The sequence below is a fragment of the Lactuca serriola genome, chromosome 5, assembly GCF_051521515.1.
Source record: "Lactuca serriola cultivar US96UC23 chromosome 5, Lser_US96UC23_V15, whole genome shotgun sequence".
Classification (NCBI taxonomy): Eukaryota; Viridiplantae; Streptophyta; class Magnoliopsida; order Asterales; family Asteraceae; genus Lactuca; species Lactuca serriola.
Genome location: NC_136412.1, coordinates 235,614,212 through 235,636,973, shown reverse-complemented (window position 1 = coordinate 235,636,973; position 22,762 = coordinate 235,614,212).

The window sequence follows — 22,762 nt, the reverse complement described above, 5'->3', positions numbered from 1 at the left end:
CATGGTTGTGGGTTTCAAATATGATACTTGGTTTTGAGATGACGTGTTTATACAATATTTTCTAATGAATGTTTTGTGAATTAATTAATCAGAAATGAATTTTTTGGGCTTGAATTTCGGGATGTTACAAGTAGGTATCAGAGCCCTGGTTTGAGGGATTCAAACACGCCCTCGGGGGTGTCTGGACTTAAACTAAGGGGCTAAAAGATTTTTACAATAAAATGGTTTTTCAAAAATCTAAACTGAGGGATTTTACGAAAGATAAGGTGTGTGATGCATGCGAACGGCCGGGCTCAAGTAAGTTTTCCCCAAGATACCGATACATGTTATGTTATGCTATATGGCTTGATTCAGAATTGCATGCTAGAATAGGACTAAGGATATAGGAAGATGCCTTGTGTGATTGATATATGATTCTGATAATCGCATGCTAGTTAGGGCTAAGGATCTAGGAGGATGCCTTATATGCCTATTGTATGAGCTGTATGCTAGGGCTGTTTAGTCAGCAGTAGGATGGCCTGTATAGGTTATGCCTGATTTGGTTACTCGATGCACGAATGCTGCTTGCTTTGTGCTATGTGGGTCTGGCTATTTCCGACTAACTAAGGAGCGGATATGTAATAGTACCTGCAAGTTAGTTAAGGGGAAATGGTAGGGGCTCCTGTGCAGCCGGTGGCAGAGAGTAGGTCGGAGAGTGCCCTAGGGAAGCCTAGGATGAGGTAAGTAGAAAGGGGTATCGGTAAAGGGACCTGGTGAAGTCAAAGAAATCCTTGAGGAAAGCATGGGTAGATGTGGAAGGTAGTATGGGCCCGTACTACTGAAAGCAGATGACCCGTACTCGAATCAAGGAGGGCCAAGATGAAATCGGGAACCTTGGAGAGTGTGTTAGATCTCTCGAGTATATGTATGATCCTGACCTTTATGCGTGTGTTTTCAGTATGGTGACCACATGACTTGGAGTAGGAGGTTCTGGATCCGGATCAGGATCAGGCTCGGGTTCGGGATTCGAGCAGGTTGATGATGGGCTACGCGAGTTCATCGCGTCTGAGATCACGAGAGGCATCCTTGAGTCGACCCCTATCATCTTCGGGTCGATCAAGGAGGGGATTGTTGAGCTGATGGAGGATCGTCTCTGATCATTCAGGAGTGATATGACGTCTAGCCAGGTGGGTGCGCGCATACTGTCCTTTAAGGACTTTTGGGGAAGTGTTGCGCTGGATTTCCATGGGGTGAAAGACCCCATTGCTGCTAGGAGATGGATCGCAGACATTGAGTCTGCGCAGCTGACAAGCTTCTGCCCAGAGGGGTCGAAGGTGTGATATGCAGTAGGATGCTTGCGAGACAGGGCTAGAGACTGGTGGGAGTCTGTTGGTGACTCATTGGGAGCCTCGGCTGTTGAGGCAATGACTTGGTCGGACTTTGTGACCAGATTCAGGGTGGAGTTTGCGCCAGGTGTGGAGCTTCAGCGGCTGGCCAGGGAGATTTTGGATATGAGGCAGACTACGGACACTATGGCGGAGATCACCGCCAAGTTCCGGGAGAGGGCATTGCTGGTTCCACAGTATGCGGGTGATGAGGATATGAGGAGGACCCGCTACCACGACATGCTACGAGCTGACATTCGGGAGCATGTTAGTTTTTCGACTTTCCCTACCTTGGATTCCATGATTGCCAAGGATAGGGAGAGGGAGATTGATCTGGAGCGCATCCAGAAGAGGAAGGCAGTGCAGGGGCTGACGACTGGGGCTTCGGGGAATAAGCCCAAGGGATCTGATGTTAGGCTGAAAGGCCAGGTAGGACGGGACCGCTATGGGAAATGCGTTCGGTCACACGAGGGATCTTGTCGCACTGGGTCGGGTTCGGGCTGCTATAAGTATGGCAAGGTGGGGCATTTTGGCAGGGATTGTACTGCCCCCGCCCCTGCGGTATAGATGACAGACCTGATTTGCTTCCATTGCAATCAGAGGGGCCACAAAAGGGCCAATTGCCCGAGATTTAATAGCAGCGTCAGCAACAGTGCCAGCGGCAGCGCCGGTCTCAGCGACGGCGCGGGTTACAGATGGCCGGAAGGTCAAGACAGAGGTTCCAGTGGTGCGGAGCCGAGCATTTCAGCTGACAACCGAGGAGATATGCGCTGCACCTGATGTGGCGACGAGTATTATTCTTTCCCTCTGATCTCTTTTTGTTGTGATTGTGTTATTGATATGTGCTCTGTTTAGGTTCGTTCCATGTGAACGACATCCCAGTTCTGGTGTTGTTTGACTCGGGCGCTATCCGATCATTTGTGTCTCTTGCGCTTAGCAAGAGATTTCCCAAGTCTTCGGGCATGTTGGATTGCACTTTAGAGGTAGAGATTGCAGATGACCGTTCGGTGCAAGCATCGATGGTATTTCGAGATTGTGTGCTAAGGTTATTTGAGGAATGCTACTTGGTAGACTTGGTTCCCATTCCATTGCGTGGGAACAAGGTGATTATAGGCATGGATTGGCTCAACCCTAATGGGGCAATGATTGACTGCGCACAGCAGTTGGTGCGGGCCAGGACCCCAAGCGAGGGAGAGCTGGTAATCCAGTGTGAGAGGCCACAATGAGGACCAACTTTATGTTCAGCAGTGAGAGCTAGGCGCTACCTCCAACAGGGTTGTGCAGGTTATGTCGCGTATGTTATGGATACCCAGGAAACGGGTAGGGCGACAGTGGACGATGTACCTGTGGTATGGGAGTTTGCGGACGTATTCCCTGAGGAGTTTCCTGGGATACCTCCAGAACGACAGGTGGAATTCAGGATCGACCTAGTTCCTGGTGCGGCTCCGATAGCCAAGGCACCGTCTCGGTTGGCTCCTCCTGAGATGCAGGAGTTGTCTACACAGCTGTAAGAGTTGTTAGACAAGGGTTTCATTAGACCGATCAGTTCACCCTGGGGAGCCCCGATTCTGTTTGTGAGGAAGAAGGACGGGTCACATCGGATGTGTATAGATTATCGGGAGCTGAACAAGGTAACGGTGAAGAACCGCTACCCACTTCCGAGGATTTATGACCTCTTTGACCAGCTACAGGGAGCATCTTGGTTCTCCAAGATTGATTTGCGTTCAGGGTATCATCAGATGAGGGTCAGAGAGGAGGATGTGCAGAAGACTGTGTTTCGAATGCGTTATGGCCACTATGAGTTTGTGGTGATGCCTTTCGGGCTCACCAATGCTCCTGCCGCGTTCATGGATCTCATGAAGCGCGTGTGTAGACCGATGTTAGATCGGTCTGTGATAGTATTTATTGATGACATCTTGGTTTATTCCAAGACGCAGGAGCAGCAGGAGGAGCATCTGCGGGAGGTTCTAGAGACTTTGAGAAGGGAGAACTTGTATGCTAAGTTCTCCAAGTGTGAGTTCTGGTTTCGCGAGGTGCAGTTTCTTGGGCACCTTGTTAACTAGAACGGGATTTCGGTAGATCCGGCCAAGGTAGAGGCCATGATGAATTGGGAGGTTTCGAGGTCTCCATCTGAGATTCAGAGCTTTCTAGGTTTGACAGGAAACTATCGGAGATTCATTCAGGACTTCTCCAAGATAGCAGTTCCGCTCACCTGACTGACTAAGAAGTTGGTGGTGTATCGCTAGGGGCCCGAGCTGCAGGCCGCGTTCGAGAGGCTGAGGCAGAGATTGTGCGAGGTGCCAATCTTAGCCCTGCCCGAGGGCATGGAGGATTTTGTTGTGTACTGCGATGCATCCATCGCAGGTTTGGGAGCAGTATTGATGCAGAGAGGGCATGTCATCGCCTACGCGTCGAGGCAGCTGAAGCCTCACGAGGCGAACTACCCGACGCATGGTTTGGAGTTGGGGGCTGTTGTGTTCGCCCTGAACATTTTGCGTCATTACCTCTATGGGGTTCGTTGTACGATTTACACGGACCACAAGAGTTTGAGGTATCTCATGTACTAGCCAAATCTGAATATGAGGCAGCGTCGGTGGCTTGACGTGGTGAAGGATTATGATTGTGAGATCCTCCACCATCCAGGGAAGGCCAATGTCGTGGCCGATGCGCTTAACCGCAAGACAACGCCGATCAGGGATATCTCTCTAAGGATGACAGTGGTGACTCCCATTCTGGAGCGGATTCGGGTGGCTCAGCAGGAGGCTATGAAGGATGAACATCAAAAGAGTGAGCGGATTGTGGGGCAGGTTTCCTCCTTCGACTATGACAGCCGAGGGTTATTGACTCTTCACCGTAGGGTGTGGGTCCCTTATCATGGAGGTGTGCGCCAGGTCCCGATGGAGGAGGCGCACGAATCCCGATTCTCCATTCATCCCGGGGCGACGAAAATGTATAGGGATCTTTGTCTGGACTATTGGTGGCCCTGCATGAAGCGGGATGTGGCATGGTACGTGGAGTGATGCTTGACCTGCAAGAAGGTCAAGGCCGAGCATCAGAGACCACACGACAAGGTGCAACTGTTGGATATCCCGCTGTGGAAATGGAAGGATATTACAATGGATTTTATCACGAAGCTTCCCAGGACCGCGCGAGGGATGGATTCGATATGGGTCATCGTGGATCGATTGACCGTGAGCGCCCACTTTATTCCGATTCAGGAGAGCATCTCGGCCGAGAAATTAGCCGATATCTATATCAGGGAGGTGGTGGCGCGGCACAGAGTGCCATTTTCAGTGATTTCAGACAGAGATGTACGGTTTACTTCCAGGTTTTGGAGTAAGTTTCATGATGAGCTGGGTACTCGTCTGCATTTTAGCACCGCTTTTCACCCGTAGACAGATGGCCAGAGCGAGCGGACCATCCAGACTCTGGAGGATATGTTGCGGGCATGTGTTTTAGATTTCGGAGGTAGCTGGGATACCTACCTCCCGTTGGCGAAGTTCTCGTATAATAACAACTATCTTGCAAATATCGACCGTACTCCCTTCGAGATGTTATATGGGAGGAGGTGCAGGACCCCGATATGTTGGGGCGAGGTTAGCCAGAGAGTCATGTGGAGCACCGAAGTAGTGCTTGCGACGACAGAGAAGATTCAGCAGGTCCGGAGCAGGCTTCAGACTGCTCAGAGTCGTAAGAAAAGTTATGCCGATAAGCGTCGATCAGACCTGAAATTCCAGGTCGGGGATATGGTTCTCCTGAAGGTATGGCCATGGAAGGGCGTCATCCGATTCAGGAAGCGGGGCAAGTTGGTCCCAAAGTATATCGGACCGTTCAGGGTCGTAGCCCGGGTGGGCAAGGTGGCGTATCGGCTGGATCTGCCAGCCGAACTCAGACATATCCACAACACCTTCCACGTCTCTCAGATGCGGAAGTGCCTAGTAGACTATACGGCGGTGGTACCCTTGGAGGACATTCAGGTTGATGGCAACCTGAATTACATCGAGCGGCCTGTAGCGATCCTTGACCGGAAGTCGAAGGATCTGAAGAACAAAAGAGTAGAACTCATGAAGGTGCAATGGCAGCACCGGAAGGGGTTGGAGTGGACTTGGGATCCGGTGAGTGAGATGATGGAGCACTACCCCGAGCTGTTTCAGGATCGAGCGACAGACTTCGAGGAGGAAGTCTAAAATAAGTGGGGAAGATTTGTAGCACCTGGTTCTTGGTATGTATTGTATTATTAACTCTTCATTTATTTTTGCATTTTTGGCCTTGGACTTGGTGAGTCGAAGGGCTGACTCGCCGAGTAGAAGCGGCATGAGGCGCGAGATTTAAGTTGCGGACGCGGCGAGTCGAGTCCCGAACTCGGCGAGTAGCCGATGTTTGGAAAAAAACCCTAATCCAGGGGTTTTCACCCTATTTAAACGACCTTATGCAGACTCCTTTCCCCCTTTATGCTCCCAAACACTCCTCATAGCAAACCCTATCCGTTTTTTAGAGGATCTAAGGCCTTTTGGGTGATTCTTATGAGTTTTGATCTCAAGGAAGAAGGAAGAGCATAGAAGGATCAAGAGGGGACTGAAGGATTCGAGTTTGGTTCATCATTTGCAGTCTTTGGAAGGTATAAAGTCTGAACCTTGCTCATTCATTTGTTAGATCCCTCTTTGAGGTGATTTAGGGCTTTTATAAGCCATTTTTTGTGGCCAACCATGTTTGCAAACATGGTTGGGGGTTTGGGCTTCTGTATCATGTCATTTTATGAGCCACAAGTTTGATCTAGGCTGCTTTTTGCACCAAGGAAGGCCCCATGCAACAAAAGAACCATTTTAGAGCCTTTTAAGCTCTAATGTCCCATGCATGCACGTAAAGTTTGTAACTTTACGTGCTAGATCGAGTTTAGGGGCCTGGATCTATCATTTGGTTAAGTGTTGTACATCAGAAATCGAAGTTCTTAGTAAGGAATGTGATAGACTCGGCGAGTCCAAGGGTTTTGGTCCCATATCAGTGAGGGTCATAAGGACCAGTTGAGTGTGGAAGGGTTTTAGGAGTCCTGGGGAGTGACCCAACGTTCTGGACTAAGCAAAGTGTTCTGGGAATTCATGGTACTCGGCGAGTGCTTGAATGGACTCGGCGAGTCCAAGACAATCTTCATGGTACTCGGCGAGTCGAGGACAATACGTGTTCATAGGATGAAGAGTAACTCGACGAGTTGTTCATACAACTCGGCGAGTCAAGACAGGACATGAGTATCAGTTAATGATGAACTCGACGAGTTGTTTATACAACTTGGCGAGTCGGGTGTGGATTCATTCGGTGTTGATTTAGAAGGAAAACTCGTCGAGTCATCGCCTACCTCGACGAGTAGAGACGGGTATGAGGTCCGATGGAAGGATAGGGACTCGGCGAGTTGGCGAGTCAACTCGGCGAGTCAGGTCAACTAGAAGTTGACTTTGACTTTGACTTTGACTTGGTCAAGGGGTAACATGGTCATTTTACCCTAAGGGTAGATGTCAGTTTCTGACAAAGTGTTTTGTGGGAATTATAGCCGGAGGATTTCCGGAGTAGCAGCGGCAACAGTTAGAGGATTCCCGCACAGTTCAGCAGCTACGAGGTGAGTTACCTTCCAGTAGGGGTGGGTCTAAGGCCACAATGCCGGCCCACCATTGAGGAGTATTTAGAAGATAATTTTCTTTGAGATAATTTATCTTGGTCTGGGATGCGTTTGTTTATGAGTTATATATGTATGATATGTTACATGATAAGGATAGTTTCCCTGATAGTGGTCCTTAGGACCAAGGGGTAGGTCAGTACCCGGATATGTCTGAATGTGTGCTTATATCTTGCTATGGTATGCTAGTGGTAGGGGTGGAATAGTCCCCAATTACCGGTTGAAAGATACCGATGACGATTACCGGTTGAAAGATACCGATGACGATTACCGGTTGAAAGATACCGATGGTATTGTATGCTATGTGGTATGATGGGGGAACTCACTAAGCATTGTGCTTACAGTTTCAGTTTTTGGTTTCAGGTACCTCTTCATCTAAGGGGAAGGAGCCGGCGGTGTAGCATGGCATCACACACACATATATGATTTTACGCACGGTGTTTTCTGGGATTGTACTCTGATATGACATTTGTTTAGGGTTGTGGGTTTCAAATATGATACTTGGTTTTGAGATGACGTGTTTATACAATATTTTCTAATGAATGTTTTATGAATTAATTAATCAAAAATGAAATTTTTGAGCTTGAATTTCGGGATGTTACAATACCATGGCCATCCATTGCAACGTAGTGGTATCTTTCAAAAACACACAATCAATAAGTATCACGCCACGTCGTGGCTGAGGGTCTGCTCCAAAAATCCTTATTTGATTCCTTAAGTCTCGACCCACCTTCTTTGGAAAAGGGATGTTACATTATAAATAAAAATGAAATGAGAGTTGAGGGGTTGAAGTTTTAAAATATAGGGGTTATAAATAAAAATATATATCCTTGTTTTATAAAACATAAGAAATTGTAAAGATCAAAGCCCCATTTAAAACTGTATTTTCTTTTGTTTATAATAAAAAATATGTTTTATATTTATAAATGATTTGTCAATAACAATATACATTAGTTCAAGGTTAATCTTCAGAAAAGTCCAAAAAAATCATAATAGTTTGGTTATTGGTTTAAACTAACATAATATTCATAATAAATCTCAACGCTTTGACCGAATTAACGAAAAAAGATGGTATACTAGCTAAATCTGCAAATCGACAAAAAAGAGCTATTCCAAATTTTTAACTGTTATTCTGTCCCTTTTTTAAAGAAAATTTAATTTGGAATTAAACCATAAACTGATTTAAAATATTGAAACTCTATTGTAATTTTTGTTAAACATGATCCTTTGCCTTGATGACTTTGTTTTTCCTTTTAGTTACTCACTTAATTGGTGGCGGCAAAGAGGCAGTTTGGATGTTAGAGGAAAGAGGAATGGGATGCAAGACTAAGGGTGTGGTGGATCGGTGGTTAGGATTGTGGAATAGTCATAAAGAAATTTGGTGAAGGATTTCGAGTTGGAAAATTACGATTGAAGGTAGCTCTATAGGATGCAAATTTCTCCTCAACAGATTTAACTAAATCAATTGTGTCAAAAATATTAGTGTGTTTATGTTTCTAGATCTCCATGGAAGGGGTGTTCGTTTAGATGAATCCGTTTGATTCAATTTGATCAAGTATATCCAAATAAATTTTGGTTCAAAACATGGATCCGAATAGTCCAAATTAAATTCAAATATGTTCTAAACTAAATCAGGCCTGTCCCAAGGAAGATTTCCCACTCCCAAATTGAGATGTCGGGGTAAAAAACGCTGTCATTTATGGACGGTTTATCAGGATACAACCAAAGACGGTTGGCCGAGAAAGAACAAAAGAAGACTTCCTTCATCACGGGGCGGGAAACCTTATGTGCAAAGGTCATACTACTAGCTCGTCCATTGAGTATAAGAGAGCAAATGATGGTATAGCAATGAACATCGGGATGATCCTAGGAAATATGGTACGAAGAATCTCGATAGTAGTTCCATGAACAATCCTTTGCGGGATTGGATTTTTTTCTTTTTGGAAATGCCTTAAAGCGCGAACCAAGATCTGTGAGACGAAAACCAAAATAAGAATGAGGAAGAAAAAGATATCATGATGTAAGTCTATTATGCCTTGCATCATAGGCGTTGCTGCGTCTTGAGATCCTAATTGCCATGGTTCCGCTACATCGCAAGGAGCAATTGTAAAGTCCCGAAAAACAGATCTACCAATGATCAAAGAGAATCACAAATGCAAACACGAATTAATAAGCAAATATAGAACAAAAACCAAGCTTGCATACGCTTTAAAGCTATAAAACGTCTGATACAACTTGGGAGAATACGAAGGCATCAACAACCAACAAAGTCTGACACAACGCCCTATTTATAGACTCAACTTACAACCGTAAGGTGTTTACGGCCGTAAGGAGTTTACGGCCGTAAACACATCTTGACCGTAAACTCAAGACAAAAATAATCTTTCTACACACCCACTACTATTAACTACTATGCCTAGACCAAACCACTATACAGGGTCTTTCAATCTCCCCCTTGGTTTGGACTAGCTCGGCCCCATTCCTTTCTTTACCAGCATGACATCCATTTGACCCATTGCGCCATTCCACATCTGCTTGCTCAAGATCTCTGCAACCATCCTAGTATACGCCTTGGCTCCCTCCTCATAGATATCTTCAACCACGTTGATCTGAAAGTTGCTTAGGTAATGAATATCCCACTTCCTGAACTGCAACAGGTCTCTTCGATCATACAATCGTATGCACCCATTCTTGAGCTTAATGACTGCACCAGAAGTACTCTCATCATAAACCCAACACTCCATAGAACTGAGCGATCCATCTTGATAACCTTGAACAATGGGAAATTGTTTCACTTGTTTCGTGGGTGGCCACATAACCACCTGCAGAGGTTTATCAGAAGAAGCTTCAAACACATCTGGATGTTCCAGGATGACTGACTCGGCAGTTGGCATCGTTGGGAAACCCTTCTTGACTTGCTCATCCAAAAAGAATTTGAATTGCGAAACTTGAGTATTATTTAATAGATTGATAAAAGGAGCTTGTGATAACTCCGTAAGATCAATTCTCGTCAACGAACTAAAAGCATGAATGTCTTTATACAAATCTGAGTTACCACTCTTGCGAATGATAATCCAAAGTCGAAGAGGATCGTGAAATCCCCAAGCAGCCACACCCGATCGATCCCCGAAAGTATCTCTGAATCGAACAAGTTCAAGATCAGTCACGGTGACCAAAGGTCCACCCTTTGAAGCACTCCGAGTAGCATTTCTCTTGAATAACAACTGCCCCCTTTCAATATCATCTTCTTGATTTTTCCGAATTATCTCTTGAATATGAGGAGCCATAGGAGGAACAACTGCAATACGCTCAGCAGAGCCAGAAGATTGACCAGTTGGCACATCTACTGGATATGCTTGCACATGTAAATTTATTCTTTGTTCTTCTACAGTTGTTTTATACTTCTCACCAAAATCATCCTCTAATTTCTTTTTCAATTCAAAGTAGCTCGAAGTTAGCAGATTGAAATGTTCTTGAAGATCAGAAATCTGCTTACTTTTCACTTTCTTATCCCTTTTAGCTTCTGCCAGCTGTCCACCAAGATAAGTTTTATCTGACTGAAGCTTGGACACTTGAGTACGAAGATCAATATTCTGAGCACAAAGTTCGGCTACTTGAATATCAAGTTCAATATTCTTCTGGCTTAGCACAGAGATCATCATCTGGAGCACCCCCTTCGTTTATAGAAATGCCCTTTCCTCGAGGACTGGGCGAAAGAAGCTGTTCTTCTGCCATGTGCAAAGCCAGCCTCTCAGAAGCAACATCCCTATTGAATCTTGGAACTGAAAAGCCGGGCGGTGCTGAGGTGACGGCAACATCAAAAACTGAACTAGGTCCAGTTGTGAACATCTTTGTTGCAGAAAGTCGTGTAGTAGTAGTAGCAATTGGCGGTGTAGGAAGACCACTGACCAAACCAGCAATTAGCTCGGATTGTCTTGTGTCAAGTCTTCTCCTCTTTGATAGAGGTTGGTCAGCTTGTGGAGGAATTACACTAACAAATGGCTCAGTTGTAGGAGAAATAGACACGGGAGGGGAACATCCCACAACTATCTCCATTGGAATTGAAGTTGACACTATCTGCTCAGAGGTTGGAGTAAGAGTTTCGCTTGACTTCCTCGTCTCAATCGTCGGCAGAACAACATCATCGACATTTTGAAAGACTGTGTCAAGAATCTCGTTAGACACAATATTGGCACTACTGGCCAAGGAAGCCGCGATATCATCATTATCAAATCCTGTAAGATCAAGATCTTCAAATGAGTCATGTCTATCATCACCAGTAACCATTTCCCTTTCATCTTGTCTTTCACTCGATTCGTGTTCATGACTAGAAGCACTTTGGTCTTTCGGAGTTGGGGAATCTTCATCATCTTCAGTCACATCTATTACTATGTTTGCTGGAGTCGATCCCCCAGTAGATGTTTTCTCAGAAGAAGTCGGTTCTGACGATTCGTATGACACTGGCGGCTCATCTAATTCTGTAAACTTTCCAAATTTCTCCAATGGATAAAGCCCTCGGAAGATGACTTTTCCTCTTCTGTTTTGTTTAATGAGTCCCACAGTGTGTGGAACCAAAGACTTCATATCCAAAGTATCTCCCGCCTTTCTAACCTCCGGAAACTGTATATCGACAAACATTTGAATGAAGCGGGGATATTGGAGAAAAGTATCCCTCGTAGAAGCTCGGATGTTTATTACGAATTCTTCTAGGATGAACTTCGAGAAGTTGAAATGAATTCCTGCAGCCAAAGACACCAACGCACCAGTTGTGTGTTGAAAGATTTCATCAGCCCCAGACCTTTTACCCGATATACAACTCACGAACACATGAGCTAGAAATCTCCAATACGGATGGAGCAGCTTTTTCAAAGTTGGCGGGTAAGTTCCCTCATAACTCATCCGTCGCAGTATCCTCGGAACATCTTCGATACCAATCTCCGTCGGATAGTTAGGTTGATCATCAATCAACAACGCCTCTCGAACAAAGCTTTCATTGATCACGATGTCTCGTCCTTGCACCTTTGCCGCAACCGTGAAATTGCCATCATCATCCATCTGCGTCCTCACCGTCGCCCAAAATTCACGAACAATGTTTTGATATATCACCGGGTTGATTGTTAATGCTGATGCAACACAACATTCACGCAGCCTGTGAATCATTGATCGCATATCAGAATGTATGACAGGTGGATCAGCAAGAATGATTGCCAGATTATGCATTTCCGCAAACTTGAGATTTGTCATTGTCTGCACTCAAATACAGTTGTAAGAAACCGACACCAAAAATAAAATTTATTTTGACCCAAAAAATATGACAATAAAAATATGATCAAAATAAAATTTTTCTATCAATATTTTATGTTTACTGCCCTCCCCCTCCTTTTTTTTAATAAAAAAACGTGATTTATTGACAATTTTGTTCTTGGGCCGTAAACTCTAGTTTACGACCTAAAGATCACTTCGAAAAATCAATACGCAATTATCACCGAATTTGTTTAAGCATTCCAAGGCAGTAACAACTCGAATTTATGGGCCGTAAACTGGGAGTTTACGGCCTATGAATATTTACTCCGAAAAATGGCCAAAAACCGACTATTTCCTTTGAGATAACAAATGATAAGCATATATTCGTGAACACAAAGACAAATAGCATCACAATAAAATAAACTTGAATCGAAATCGTCAACTTTCGGAGTTTACGGCCTATGCTTACGACCGTAAACTCCCCGACTCGGTTTTTTTTTTTTTTTTTTTTTTTTTTTTTTTTTTTTTAGTTTTGACACACAATGGAACGGTGAACTATGAAACAAAATACATATTTGAGATCTATATGATGTTACCTTCACGATGATGTATTTGTTTTTCCGAAAATCGAGAAATTTTTTTTCAGCAATTTGAGAGTGTCTATGAATGAGTTTGCGGCCGGAAACTCATGAATGAGGAGTTTCCGGCAGTGAACTCCCCCCTATTTTTTTACCTTTTCACCTTTCCTTACTTCTTACCTGATAACAACCCAGTATATCCAACTTCCACCAATTAAAATAAAAAACTTTTTGAGGATCAATTTAATTTCGAAAATAAAATAAAATAAACCAAAAAAATAAAAATAAAACTAACATAAAACTGAGTTAGAACAAAAATAAAATTAAATAAAATTAAAAAATTTTAAAATTAAATTAAAACAAAACAGTAAAAAGTAAAAATGAAGTAAAATAAAATATGAAATTGCACACCAAAAAAATAAATAAATTTTAACTTCTTTTGTGATGCTTGGATCAAAGTTATTGGACGGCCTTCTTCCACTTGTCGGTATCCTTATCTTCACATCTTCGTCTGACCGATTGCCAGTATTGTGGTCCACTTAAGCACGAAAGATTTGTGACATTTTTGGACCTTTTACCAATGACATGATTCAGGCATATACCTAATTGTAAATTTCTGTAATTATGATAACTCCTAAATCTTAAATAAATTCACCTTATGACCATTTAATTGACTACAACCAGGGATATTGTTGTCCACCTAAATCGAGCAGCGAGATCTACAGACAATCAGTATGAGTTCAATTTTAAGTGTACTGGAACATGTTTCCCGCTTCCTGATATGCCCCAGCCATCAAGAACTTCCAGAGTACTCCTTACACCGGGTGAGCAGACAACTATTCAGAGAGAGAAGAGATACAGATTTCTATTGCTAACTACTTTAGAGGGATTGAGAAGAAGAAGGTTGCATATGCTGTGTACCAGGTCGGATTAGAAGTCGCGCAAAGGAGACATCATATGGCTAACAGATGAGAAGTATTTCACACATATATTTCACACACACACACACACACACACACACACACACACACACACATATATATATATATATATATATATATATATATATCCTGCAGAGAAATAGAGTTGCATATGTTGTGTACCAGGTCGAATTAGAAGTCATGCAAAGGAGACAACATATGACTAACAGACAGAAAGAAAGAAAACGATTTTCTACAGACCTAATTTATCGGAATTTACCAGTCGCCCCATCCAACCGGAATTAAGGACAGAATCTGCACATCGAGGAAAAGTTAAGCCACGGTTCCAGGTACGGGTTCAATTAATGTGACGAGTAGATTCTCATGTTTATCTCCCTGCTCAACCTATCCGAGCGTCGTGATATCATATTAAATGGATCTAACTAGGTCAAAGTTTGTCGAGTCCTCAAATTCATTAGGTTCAACTTTCCTAGTCAAGTCCATTTTAAAATCTTTCGTGCCTACCAGCACATCGAGTACAAAGCGTAGACGATTCAACTTAGGTACGTTACGCCGATTCAGGTTGCCCTTTATCACTTGTTAATATCATTTCCCATCACAGTACTTACAACCGAGGTTGTCAACAATAAAATTTAAAATGCTGAACAGAAATGACACTATTTTTGGATTTTTGTAATTTTTGTTGTTTTTGGATTTTATTTCTCCCCCTAAATTTGTGCATGGGTGAGAATACGTAACAAAACAATGCGCAAATTTAAACAAACCTAACAAAAATTCAAAACATAGACTAATAAAACCAAAAATAAAAGAAAATGAAAATAAAAAAAACTTAATCCTCAAAACGTATCATTTTCAGAAATCCCACAAGCACATCGAAACGAGCTTTGTTAAAAGGCTTTGTGAACAAGTCGGCCACATTGTTATCAGTGTGGACTTGTTCGATTCGAATTAAAGATCGTTCATAACAGTCTCTGAAAAAGTGAATTTTAATATCGATGTGCTTGGTTTTAGAATGTTGGACTGGGTTCTTAGCAATTTGTATGGCAACTTCATTATCACAATAGATAGGGGTTTCTAAGTAATTCAAACCGTAGTCCAACAGCTGATGTTGGATCCAGATAACTTGAGAACAGCAAGCTGATGCAGCTATATATTCCGCCTCTGCTATCGAAGTCGAGACAGTATGTTGATTCTTGCATTGCCATGAAACTAATCTGTCACCTAGGTATTGACATCCTCCTGAAGTTGATTTCCTTTCAAGCTCACAACCTCCATAATTACTGTCAGTAAACGCATAAAGATCAAATTCAGAATTCTTCGGATACCAAAGACCCAACTTAGGGCATCCTTTGATATACCGAAAAATTCTTTTAACAGCAATAAGATGAGAGAGTTTAGGGTTAGCCTGATAACGTGCGCATTGACAAACTGCAAACATAATATCTGGTCGACTTGCAGTAAGATACATCAGGGATCCGATCATCGATCGATAGAGAGTGTGATCTACGGGTTCGCCTTCTGGATCTGGAGTCAGGAGAGGTCGTTCAGCCATCGGTGTAGAAGCAGATTTAGCATCGTGAAGTGCAAACTTCTCAAGAATATCCTCCACATACTTGGCCTGATTCCAGTTGAATTCTGTTTAACCTGAAGCCCCAGAAACATGGTCATTTCTCCCAACGAACTCATTTCAAATCTTTTCTTCATTACACTTTCGAACTCTTTGCAAAGCTTTTGGCTTGTTGATCCAAAGATTATGTCATCGACGTATATTTGTACGAGTATCTGGTCCTTGTCGACATGCTTTATGAACAATGTTTGATCGATAGTACCGCGGGTGTAACCATGTTCGAGCAAATGCTTTGTTAGAGTGGCATACCATGCTCTAGGATCTTGATGCAGTCCATACAACGCTTTGTCCAACTTGTAAACATGATTAGGAAACTTTGGGTCGACAAACCCTGGAGGTTGATCAACGTAGATTTCTTCCTTCACCTTGCCATACAAGAAGGCAGTCTTGACATCCATTTGAAAAACAGTAAAGTTCATATACGAAGCATACGCTAAGAAGATACGAATAGCCTCCAAGCGAGCTACTAGAGCATAAACCTCAGTGTAGTCAAGACCCTCGACTTGTCGAAACCCACGTACTACCAGTCTGGCTTTGTTTCGCACAATAACCCCTGAATCGTCCTGTTTGTTGCAATAGACCCATCGTGTGTCAAGAGACTTCTTGCCCTTTGATAACTCAACCAATTTCCAAACACCGAGTTTTTCAAATTGATGCAATTCTTCATGCATTGCATCCACCCAGCTAGGTTCATTTAGAGCCATTTCTACATTCTTGGGCTCAATTTGAGAGATAAAGTAAGAATACAAACATGTATTCACGTCTCCACTTCGACTTCTAGTTTTAACACCACTATCTAGCTGGCTGATAACGTTCTCGATCGGATGATCCCGTTGAACCCTAGAGGGTATTTCTTGGCTGATGTCATTGATAGAGACAGGTAGAGTGTGAATGTTAAGACCTCCTTCATTTGCTTGTTGAGTAGAACCAGATGGTTCTGCAACATACTCATCTGCAGTAAGGTCAGGAAAGAGTAATTCCATCAGGGTTGAAGAAACAGCGGAAGCATCATTTGGAACGAACTCTTTCTATGAAGATATGTGAGGTCTCGATTCAGCATCAGAAGAATCAGTGTGGTCTGATTGATGACTGTCATGTTCCAAGAACGGCCTCCCCTGAGGAGTAGCAGAGGACTTTTCCAAAGATGGTGCAGAAGACTCCCCCTCAATTGCAGCAGAAGGCTCCCCCTCAAATGCAGCAGAAGATTCTCCCTTGTGCGAGTCAGAGGACTCCCATTCGGGTGAAGCTTTAGACTTTCCTTTCGATGAATTAGAAGGTTTAGATACAGGCTTGTATACGACTTCTTCGTCTTCATCTTCAGAGATACTCTTCCAATGCGAATTAGTTCTAGATACATCATTTGAATACACATTTAAGGATTTGAAAAGTGACGTGTAATCAAACAACCAGTCCGGACCCACTCTTGCGTCCGTCTCATTCTCTTCCAACCAACGCACGTCATAGGATTCCACAATCTGTTTGGTTTTCTTGTTATAGACTCTATAAGCGGTACGTGCAGCATACCCAACAAAATAGCAGTCATCGGCTTTGGCATTGAACTTCGGATTGGCATCTAGGTGAAGTAGGGTGCAAGGACAGCCAAATACTCGAAAATGACTGACCGATGGCTTGTGACCATAGTAAATTTCATACGGGGTTTTCATTTGAGCTTTGTTGATAAGCACTCGATTCTGAACATAACAAGCAGTATTTATCGCCTCCGCCCATAGTAAATTTCATACGGGGTCTTTGAGAGTTCTGTTTCGCCTTTCAGCAACACCATTTTGTTGAGGTGTATGAGCTGAACTAAATTGACGCAGGATACCCTTTTCAACATAGAAGTGATTAAGAACAGAATTCTTAAACTCTGTTCCATTGTCGGTACGAAGTGCCTTCACCCTTTGGTTGGTCTGATTCTCAACAAGTATGATGAACTTTTTGATCAATTCAGTGGCGCCAGCTTTGTTGGATAGAAAGAAAACCCACGTGAATCGAGAGAAATCATCAATCACAACTAAACAGTAAGAACTTCTGTTGATACTTAGCACGTTCACTGGACCAAATAAATCCATGTGAAGAAGTTGTAGAACCTGACTTATTGAGTTAACTTGCTTCGGCAAATGTGGCTTTCGATGATGCTTTCCTTGAGCACATGACACACATTTCTCAAACGTGATAAAGTCTTTGACAGGCAATCCACGGACCATCTCATTCTTTGCAAGACGATTGAGATTCTTGGCGTTACCGTGACCTAATCTTCGGTGCCACAACATTGTAGTTTGCTCGGAGATCTTGGAGAACAAACAAGTAACTTGCTCTGGGAGATTGCTATCATATCGATAATATAGGCATTCCCATCCCTTTTTGACTTTACGAGAATCCATTCTTCAGGGATGACAAAGCCTGGCTTTAAGATCATGCATTCCTTGTCAGTGAAATGCGTAGAATAGCCCTTGTCACAGATCTGCGAGACGCTTAGCAGGCTGTGTTTTAACTCTGGAGCGAAATTCACATTTTCAAAACTCAGAACTCCATTTGATACCATGCCCTTTTGTGTAATTTTTCCTCCATCTCCACCCGCAAAAGAGACATATCCCCCATTAAATGATTGAATGCTGTTCAGTTGGGTGATATCTCCCGTCATATGCCGGGAACAGCCGCTGTCGACGAACCATGGTCTGACGACATTTCCCCGTGTCGCAACTGCCCCTGCAAAATGTGCGGGTTTAATTAGATTTGGGCACCCAGGTCATGATTTTCTTGGGTGTTCCCGATGCCTTTTCAAATTTATCACTAATAATCTTCTCAGGGGGCGCAGATGATGTATCGGGAACAAGTTTGGGCCTCCACTTATAATTAGGTTTTCTGTATGTCTCCTTTAATTTTGTCATGTTATGAGTAGCAGTCTGCTTACAGCATGACTGACTTCTACCAGAATTGGCTGAAGTTCCATTGCTGCTTTGAGAAGAGCTTGACCTTTGCATGGCTGAGCTCCTCTTTGACAGACTTGTTTGGACATGGTGTTTAAAAACCTTTTTACGTTTGTGAAATGTATCCCTTTTTCGTTCATCTGCCCAATCATCATCTCGAGAACGACTTCTAGAGAATTTTCTATTTAAAGATCTTCCTCTGAACTCGTTCTCCCCTCTTGGAAGATTGTGGCTCACAAACATTCTATTCAGACAATTTCTAGCAATATAACCACTAGTGCCACAGTTAAAACAAATCTGCTTGTTGTTGGAACTAGTACTGCATTGTTCAGATTTGTTTTCTCTACCAACACCCTTGCTTCTCTCACAAGAACAAGCAACAATATTAGGTTGTGGGGGAAGTGAGGGTGCTTTACTGGTAGAGGGTTGTGAAACTAGTGGTGTCTCAACATTTTTATCACAAACATTCAAATTGTCAACCAAATTGTTCGAAAATTTATCAGACATATTAAAAGCACTCAAAACTGTATCAGAGGTAGCAGCTACTGTATCAGAATAATTAAAAACACCACAAGAAATATTTTCACTTAAAACATTTGAAAAAGAATTGTCTTTATTTAAAATGAAAGCTTCAAGTTTGGACTCGATTTTATTTTCAGAAACACATCCTTCAACTTTGTGCTTTGACTGATTCAAGGATTGATCTGCAGGAGAAGTAGAAGTGTTAGTACTTTCAACATTAATAAATCCTCCCGAAACAAAACCTGAGGGTTTGCCATAAATCATAAATGATTCATTGACAATCTCTTCTTTGGACAAAGGCTTGGACACATATGAATGATTGAAAGGAGGGGGTACATGATTATACCCTAGACCTTTTGATTGATTCCTTTTAAACTGCATACTTTGTTCTATCATATTTGCAACCACCTCACTTGAGAAATCATATTTTCTAACATCAAGTTTGGCGGTCTCAAATTTTCCTTTCAAAGATTCAACTTCAGCCACTAGCTCAGCATTTTGTTTGACTACATAATCATAGTTTTCACATTTGTTGCTGTAGTCTTCCTGGAGTCTCCTAAAGTCTTTAATTTTTTATTCTAGTTGAGCTTTAAGTGGTTTTTTTCCTTTTCGAAGTCGGTACCCTTCATATCTAAGGTCTTCTACGTCTCTTATTAATTTGTCATTGAGTTCACGAAGAATCCTAAGATTTTCTACTTCATTGCCTAATGTCTCAATTTTATCCTGTAAAGTTTTCACATAATCTATACAAGCCTTAGAGCATGATGGGAGACTTACCTTGGACGAATTAGGTTCATGGGAAGAGGATACCATCAAGCCAAATTGTAGCTTCATCACACTGTCTTCAGCTGCTACAATCCCTGCTGGAGTGTCATCCCTTACTTGTGCTAGATGAGCATTTTCTGGTCCAGACAAATTTAGAGCTTGTATTTGATCATCCCAGTCGAAAGATTGTGCAACCATAGCCTTTTCATTGTTTGCTTGACCATTGCTTCGGTTGTTCCCAGCTGCAACCATTGTTCTGTCATTATTAACCCTTCTATCGGGTTGTGGGCAATCACGAGCAAAATGCCCTAGCTCGTGGCAATTGAAACATCGAAGCTTTCCTTTGTTGAATCCAACCTTCTTGTTAGCGCTCATTCCCCAATTGTTCTTCCCTGTCTTTTTGGCAAACTGTTTTGCCCTAAATACAGCCATGCAATTTGCCATGTGATGTCCATTTCCTCAACGTCCTCCGGATGGATTTGATCAAGATCTGCAAATGACAATTGAGGTGGAAGTTCCCCAGCTACAAGAGCATTGTAGCAATTCACAAGCCCTGCTGCAAAGACAAGGTTTTCATCACCCTCCTTTCCTTTTGAAGAGGAAGCCACATTCGAGGATGAAGCAGTTTGAGTAGACACGAGAGGTTGACTCTTTGGGTAGGGAATGACCGGTGCAGATGAAGATGAACCTGAAGGGGTATAAGAGAGAGAAGAAAGAGCATTATTAGTTGAAATTCCAAGATTTTCAACTGAGTAGGAGTTCACATGATTGATCTCTCGCTGCTTGTCATCAATATCGCACGCTTTGATGACAGCCATCACTTCAGCTAGAGAAAGGCGATTGAGATCCTTAGTCTTCTTAATCACAACTACATTCATGTCCCAAGACTTTGGGAGAGCATTTAGTAGCTTCTTATTAATTTCTGACTTTGTATAGAAGATCCCTGCCACAGTCATCTCTGTGTTGAGAGTTGTAAATCGCTGCAGTTGAGCTTCGAGAGTCTCTCCGGGAACATAATTAAACATGTTGAAGCGTTGCCTCAGCATATCTTGGCGACTTTCTCGCATGTCTGCATTTACCTCATATACTTCAATAAGGGCTTCCCACAGTGCTTTAGCAGAAGTATACTCTCTGAATCCTTGAGCAATGTCTGGAGATAAAGCCATAGTCAAAATGGCCAATGCCTTTTCTTGTTCTTCTACACTCTCAAAGTCTTCATCAGTGTAGTTTTCAATTTTCTTGTCAACCACCTGCGCCCCAAATGTAGTGGTGATTCTGATTGGATCCTTTATAACACATTTCCAAATCTTGAAGTCCTTCATCTTTATATATTTCTCAATTCTATATTTCCACTCGGGAAAACCATCAGCGGACATGAGTCTTGGAATGCGCATAGTTGTCCCCATCACAGCGTCAAGTTCTTGGTATTGAGTTGAATTTTGTGTTTCCATTTTTATTAAAAAATTTATCTGAGATAAAAAGTAATAAGCATAGGCCGTAAACTAGAAGATAAATTCTGGCCGTAAACTCCTTACGGCCGTAAACACTAGTTCACGGTCAAAAGAATAATTTATTTTTAATTCAGGAATTAATTTAATTAATATGTAGAAATTGACTTAACCGTAAACCTTAAGGCCGTAAACTCGAGTTTACGGTCCAAAGACACCTTTTGATTTAAATTCCGAAAAAATAATGGTGTGATTATCGTTTAACAGAAAATCGATTTTTCGTGAATAACGAGTTTACGGTCAATGAAAGTTAAATATAAATGTTCGATTTTTGTTTTTAAAATCAACTCAATTAAATGCCAGGATTAAAAGTTGATCTCGAAGGCTCGAATGATGTGTGAAATAATTGTTTTCGGTGGATGAGCTTGCGGCCGTGAAGAGGAGTTTACGGCCGTAAGCTCAGGCCGTAATCTTCGAAAGCCTTTGATTTTGACCGGAAAGAAACCCTCTTTGTTGCTGTGAATACCGATTTAGTTGAAAACGCAGCTGTTGAACGTCTTTGACACTGGTTCTGCTCTGATACCAATTGTAAAGTCCCGAAAAACAGATCTACCAATGATCAAAGAGAATCACAGATGCAAACACGAATTAATAAGCAAATATAGAACAAAAACCAACCTTGCATACGCTTTAAAGCTATAAAACGTCTGATACAACTTGGGAGAATACGAAGGCATCAACAACTAACAAAGTCTGACACAACGCCCTATTTATAGACTCAACCTACAACCGTAAACACATCTTGACCGTAAACTCAAGACAAAAATAATCTTTCTACACACCCACTACTATTAACTACTATGCCTAGACCAAACCACTATACAGGGTCTTTCAACAATTGTGAGAAATAGCCATTCTAGAACAATCATTTGATCTGTTTCATTCTTTGATTGCTCTGCTCCCCCAAAGAAATGGAGAGACTTGTTCTTGCTCTTCCAATTAAGGAAGACGGATTTCGCCGGTTGGTCCAACCAAGAAAGACATGGGAATTTTGGGCGTCAGATTCTTCTTCTTCTCTTACTTACGATATTTCGAGTTGGATGAACAGATCGCTCCTAAAAGCAAGCAGCCGCGTGATCTTATATACGATACCACCAGACGCGCCCCAGTTTCAAGCGAGCTCACCCTATGGACCTTGCTGAACTAGATTCCCTGCTAGCGAGAGTGGCTTAGAAAGATAAAGGAGCACAAACAAGGGTTGTTTGAAAATGAATAGATAAGCTAACGCACTACTTATTTTCTGCCTACTTGCAATGCAACTACTCCTGAGAAAGACTCAAATTGAACTAGTTGAAGCTAAGGGCCTGCCTTCCCAGCTACTAAGGTAAAGGACAAAGGATCCACTTGATTCATCACTTTTTCATAACCATTAGATAGAGAGAGAATCCCACCCGGCCTAGCTATAGCTATCGTAATGCGTCTCGAAGCTAAAGCTTCCTAAATCAACTGAAGCAAGGAATATGAGTAGAAGAGCGCTAGCATCCCTTGCTCTCTATCGATTGCTCACCACCGTCTCATCCAAAGGAATATAATTGGAGGGGTTTGAAGATAGTAAGTAAGAGTAGTGGCATTCTCATCAAAAGGATAAGTAAGTTCGCAATCCAGTGATAAAGTGAAA